The 6,060-nt window shown below is 40.4% G+C and overlaps 1 long non-coding RNA gene across 1 annotated transcript; it reads left to right on the top strand.

Annotated features, from left to right (window-relative positions):
• The first annotated feature begins 135 nt into the window (after positions 1-135).
• Positions 136-4,060, top strand: LOC121465564. Its single transcript, XR_005976670.1, has 3 exons — positions 136-219; positions 3,619-3,710; positions 3,990-4,060. It is a non-coding gene; the product is annotated as an uncharacterized LOC121465564 (long non-coding RNA).
• The last annotated feature ends 2,000 nt before the right edge of the window (positions 4,061-6,060 follow it).

Below are 6,060 nucleotides of genomic sequence, written 5' to 3'. Positions count from 1 at the left end.
TAAACACATTTCGACATAGAGCTCTGGCTGCAACAAAAAGAAGCATTATGAGGTTAGATGTAAAAAGGTAGCATTAACGACGGCGGAGGATGCAGTTTCCTGTCTGCGGTAGGCTGCCTGCGGTAGGCGCTGGTGAAGTTCGTGTTTGAGAAACCACGTGACTCCTCGGGTGCATTTAAAAGGCTTGTGGCTCTCACCTGAAAGAGTGCAATCGAATAGGTAAATTGATAAAGAACCTAAAAAGGAGCATTTTTTTTCCCCATTTGGCACTGGACTTCCATTGTAAGGACATTAAGGGACGAGCTAGTTTAGATATTTTGTTGTTTATTTTCCGATATATTCAGGGTTTTTTTGTTTTGTTTTGTTTTTCGAGACAGGGTTTCTCTGTAGCTTTTGGAGCCTGTTCTGGAACTCACAGACATCCGCCTGCCCCTGCCTCCCAAGTGCTGGGATTAAAGGCGTGCGCCACCACTGTCTGGCTATATTCATAGTTTTAAAAATCTTTTTAAAAAATATACAGTAACCAGCCATTCTCATTAGTTTCCATTTCTTGCATATTTTTGGTCTAAAAATAAATATTTCATAAGGTGGACTTTCAAGAAGTGTTGTACAGCATTATTAAATCGTGAGGCGACAGTCTATAAACACCGCATCTATTTGTTTTTTTTTTGTTTTGTTTTGTTTTGTTTTTTGGGGGGATTTCTCGAGACAGGGTTTCTCTGTAGCTTTTGGTTCCTGTCCTGGAACTAGCTCTTGTAGACCAGGCTGGCCTCGAACTCACAGAGATCCGCCTGCCTCGGCCTCCCGAGTGCTGGGATTAAAGGCGTGCGCCACCACCGCCTGGCCACCGCATCTATTTGTAAAGGTGGATTAAAAATTAAGCAAAGGAGAGGGCAACAAAGAAGAGGACACAGTCATTCACAAATTTTATCTTCAACACTTGGCAAAGTCTCTAATACATAAGTATTACTTATTTGCTGTACTAAGGATAAAACCAGGAGCCTCTGCAAGCCTTGCACTACCACGGAGCTATGCAACCCCTAACCTCAGTGAATTAGTTCAGTGAGAAGAATTCAAGCCGTAATTTAGTTAAAGTAAGACCCTCAAGAAGGAAGACTTGTGCCTCCAGATCTCCCTTGGGTCTTAATCCTACTTGCCTGCCCTGAAGATTTTGAAGTTGTGTGATCTAAATTTCTTAAATTCTCTTTTTATACACGCATCCCATTGATCTGTGTCTTCAGAGAGCTCTAATATGGTGATTGAATTTATTGAAGTTCCGAGTAAGAAAGGTTATGTTTTAGGAGACTGAGTGATGGTGCATATCAAAACCTGAGAGCTAACCTTTACTTCTTGCCCTCTCTGTCCCCCCAGGACTCCATTTGCTACCCACTTTTGTAGCTCTGCTTTCATTACTGAAATTGAAAAATTACCACTACCCGAATCAGAGAGTTTTATAACTTCAAACTGGTGTTCCCTCTTCATCTCTTTCTACACAGTCCATTCCACGCACAACAGTTTGCTTGCTTAAAAAAGTGATTTATGCCAGGTTGTGGTATAATGTCCCACTGACCTGGCACCGGAGGGATAGCAAGCAACCTCTACTAGCCATGAAACCCTGTTGGGTTATACCTGGCCTGGCTCTGGAGTTTTCACACACCCCCTTGGCCTTCCTTTGTTACAAATAATTGCTGGCCAGTGTGGTGCTCAGACCTTTAATCCCAGCACTCAGGAGGCAGAGGCAGGTGGATCTCTGTGAGTTTGAAAACAGCCTGGTCTACAAGAGCTGGTTCCAGGACAGGCTCCAAAGCTACAGAGAAACTCTGTCTCAACAAATATCTTTTGCTGCCCTATGTTAATCTTAACTGAGAGTTTCCCACGAATACAAAGCCTATGCAAAACTTGGTTTCAAGGAAACCCAGACAACCCTGGTACTTCATGAATCAGCTATGTGTACCTGGCATTGTATTGTCAGAAGCTTCTATCAGTTTGTTTTGAGATATGGAATTCTACTAGCTAAAGTATAAATATAGGAAAAATAAAGATGCTGGGAGGCAAAGGGAAGGCTTCAGTTCACCAAGACTGAGCCCCCTGCAGGCACAGAGGCTGAGTTCATTCTCAATGTGACTCTGAGTCTTAAAATCCTATAAAGTGTTGGGCCCAGTCCATAGTTACCCCAAAAGACTTGCCAGAGAGGCTGACTCACTGAAATGCAAAAGCAAGGTTTATTATGTGCACAATACAAGCTGGCAGGGACTTTGTCAATGCAAGTGATGCAGCAGCAGCAAGAGGAGGTCCCCCGCCCTTCTAGAGGCCATTATTTAAAGGAAAAAGCCAAAAAAGTTACATTAGCAGGGTGTGGGGTGACAGGTTCAATCCTGGATGTCTTATGTCTAGGGACTTTTCTCAAATTTTATTTCCAAACCTTGCCTGTTGCTTGTCAATCTTTCATATCAGCTGACCTTCAGGTGGGGACATTCTGTGGTTATCTGCACTTTCCAGATGGCTACCCTGTCACTTTTGCCCCCAGCCATTGCTGAGGACTAGGTTTTACCAGAAATAGCATAAGCAAGACACAGATGGAGGTGGAGGACAAAATGGAGGAACTTTGGTTCTTCATAGAGATTGTTTTAATGCTTTTAAAGATGGTTTATGTATAAAAGATTATGCAGATAAAAACTGGTTATAGAATTGCTCAATTATTGTTGCCCCCATATCTTAAAGGTAAAACAGCTCCAATTATGAAGTAAAAGGTTTTAAATCACTGGGGAAAAAGTGTTTTGGTAAACTGTTATTAATTCTGAGAGGCCAAGTTAAAATTGCAAATAAATAACAATAAGATTGAGGCCTATTAAATGCAAAGTTGACATCTGTAATTTTTCAAAATCCTAAAATCTGAATTGACCTATTCGAGAGGTCTCCACTCAACTTTTGGACAATAAAATCTTAGGTGGAAAAAAATGTAAAATGGATTAAACATATAGAACCTGAAAGACAGAAAAGGATATTAAAGTCTATGTAGATAAAACAGTGGCCCTTAACTTAAGAAAAAAATGATTGAGGAACTTGTAATAGCACAGTTAGATGCTAAGCACATTGAAGAAACTACCAGTCCTTAAAATTCTCCTATGGTTTGTAATAAAACAGAATCTCAAAAATGGAAAAAATGGAAAATGTTAACCAATCTAAGAGCTATTAATAAGATAATTCAATCTATGGGATCTTTATTGCTTAAAATTCCTTTACACAAACAAAATAGAAAAAAATGTCTTCGTGCTGCCTACTTACAATAATGCCTAGTCCATAAAGAGATAGCAATAAAAGTACTTTCTTAGATTGTTAAATAGCGCAGCTTTGTGTCAATATTTTACAAATTAACCACTGGTCCCAGCACTCGGGAGGCAGAGGCAGGCGGATCTTTGTGAGTTCAAGGCTAGCCTGGTCTACAAGAGCTAGTTCCAGGACAGGCTCCAAAGCTACAGAGAAACCCTGTCTCGAAAAACAAAACAAAAAACAAAAAAACAAAACAAAATTAACCACTGGAAGTGGTATGTAAACAATTTCTTCAGTCTATTGTTTATCATTGTAAGGATGATATTTTCTTGGCTGCTTCTGATACAGAAACCTTGGAATGAATGTTTGATGCAATACAGAAAAATTTACCCATTGAAAATTACTACGAAGAGGAGATTCTTAACTATTTACGATTTAAAGTAAGTAAACAGAAATTCAGCTGCAAAAGTACAGATTAGAAAAACTCTAACAAGAGATGCTTGTTAAACAGAGGGGAATATAAGGATGCCCCAGAGATAGAATACATAATGCTTTACTTACTAACTTCTAATTTTAAAAAAAATTAAATGCTAATGAAAAAGGGATAGCAGCAGCTAAAAGACATTGGATTATGGGGGAAAGCTGCTGAATTAGGTTAGTCCATGTAAACCCAGGGAAAGTGTTAAGTCAGGGCTGAGGTTATGCTCATGTTTCCACAGGAAATAAAAGATTGCATATCCCATCAAAACTGATAAAAATCTAGCACAGCCAAGAGGAATGCTTCAGCTGCTGAGATGCCTCTGGGAAGCCAAGGCCTTTGGAGCAGACAGTGTTTCCTACCACCTGGGGACAATTTAAGAGTTTGTGTGACAGAGGGGAGGCGAATGACTCAGAATACTACAGATCTGTTCCTCGTTATACTTATTTGTGGTAATTAGACAGATGACTGGGACAAACTTTACATACTGGGCTTTTTGTTTTGTTTTGTTTTTTTGTTTTTCGAGACATGGTTTCTCTGTGGCTTTGGAGCCTGTCCTGGAAACTAGCTCTTGTAGACCAGGCTGGCCTCAAACTCACAGAGATCCGCCTGCCTCTGCCTCCCAAGTGCTGGCATTAAAGGTGTGCACCACCACTGCCCAGCAGCTCTTACATCTTGAAATTTTTTTTATTTTTTTAAATATTTATTTATTTATTATACAATATTCTGTCTGCTTGTATGCCTGCAGGCCAGAAGAGGGCACCAGACCTCATTACAGATGGTTGTGAGCCACCATGTGGTTGCTAGGAATTGAACTCAGGACCTTTGGAAGAGCAGGCAGTGCTCTTAACCACTGAGCCATCTCTCCAGCCCCTTACATCTTGAATTAACCCATTTCTATTAATCTGTGTATCACCACAAGGCTACTGCCTACCAGTAAGAATCCAGCATGTCCTTCTACTTTGGCAGCTACATGTCATCTCTGTGACTCCATCTACCCTTTCTATATCTCTTCCAGCCTGGCTATATTCTGCCCTGCTATAGTCTGAAGCAGCTTCTTTATCTTTATTTTCTTTAATTTAAGCAGTGGTAACAAAACAAATTCACAGCATACAGAAGGGAATCCCACATCAAGACTGGTTATCGCAATTGATTTGAGGATCATCATATTGACAACTACAGCAGCAATAGCTGTAATGATGCTTCATAAAGAAATCAAAATTAGCTTTCGGCCGCGGTAGCCATCATTCAGTAACTCGCCAAGATGACAAACACAAAGGGAAAGAGGAGGGGCACTCGCTATATGTTCTCTAGGCCCTTTAGGAAACATGGAGTTGTTCCTTTGGCCACGTACATGCGAATCTACAAGAAGGGCGATATTGTAGACATCAAGGGAATGGGCACTGTTCAAAAAGGAATGCCCCATAAATGTTACCATGGCAAAACCGGAAGAGTCTACAATGTCACCCAGCATGCTGTGGGCATCATTGTAAACAAGCAAGTTAAGGGTAAGATTCTTGCCAAGAGAATTAATGTTTGGATTGAACACATCAAGCACTCGAAGAGCAGAGACAGCTTCCTGAAGCGGGTGAAGGAGAATGACCAGAAGAAAAAGGAAGCCAAAGAGAAGGGCACCTGGGTTCAGCTGAAGCGCCAGCCTGCTCCACCCAGAGAAGCACACTTCATGAGAACTAACGGAAAGGAGCCTGAGCTGCTGGAGCCCATTCCCTACGAATTCATGGCCTGATGTACAAAAAGAAATAAAAGACCTGGACTATAAAAAAAAAAAGAAAAGAAATCAAAATTAGCCAGGCAGTGTTGGCGCATGCCTTTAATCCCAGCACTCAGGAGACAGAGGCAGGCGGATCTCTGTGAGTTCGAGGTCAGCCTGGTCTACAAGAGATAGTTTCAGGACAGGCTCCAAAAGCTACATAGAAACCCTGTCTCGAAAAACCAAGAAAAAGAAAAAGGAAAAGAAATCAAAACTACTGAATTCATTAGAGACTGGCATAAATATTCATCAGAACTATGAACTGAAAAAAATAAAATTGATAATGAGATAGTGAGTGAATTAGCTGAGTTAAGACAAGCTGTTATATTGTTAGGGGTTCAGTTAGAAATTTTTAAGGAGCAGATGAGATTAAAATGTGATTGGAATGTTTCTTCTTATTGTATTATACTCTTAAGATTTAATGAAAGCAAATATGATCGGGATAAGGTTAAGACTTATTTGATGGTGTTAGGTATTTCTCAAGATGAGCCTCTCCACCAACGCAAATAATTCCAGTCGAACAGAATTAAACTGAATTAAA

This window comes from Microtus oregoni, unplaced genomic scaffold (assembly GCF_018167655.1).
Source record: "Microtus oregoni isolate MIOR12 unplaced genomic scaffold, Mior012 000031F_ref0000149, whole genome shotgun sequence".
Classification (NCBI taxonomy): Eukaryota; Metazoa; Chordata; class Mammalia; order Rodentia; family Cricetidae; genus Microtus; species Microtus oregoni.
The sequence above is the reverse complement of the archived record's forward strand: the minus strand, read 5'-3'. Positions and strand labels throughout refer to the sequence as shown.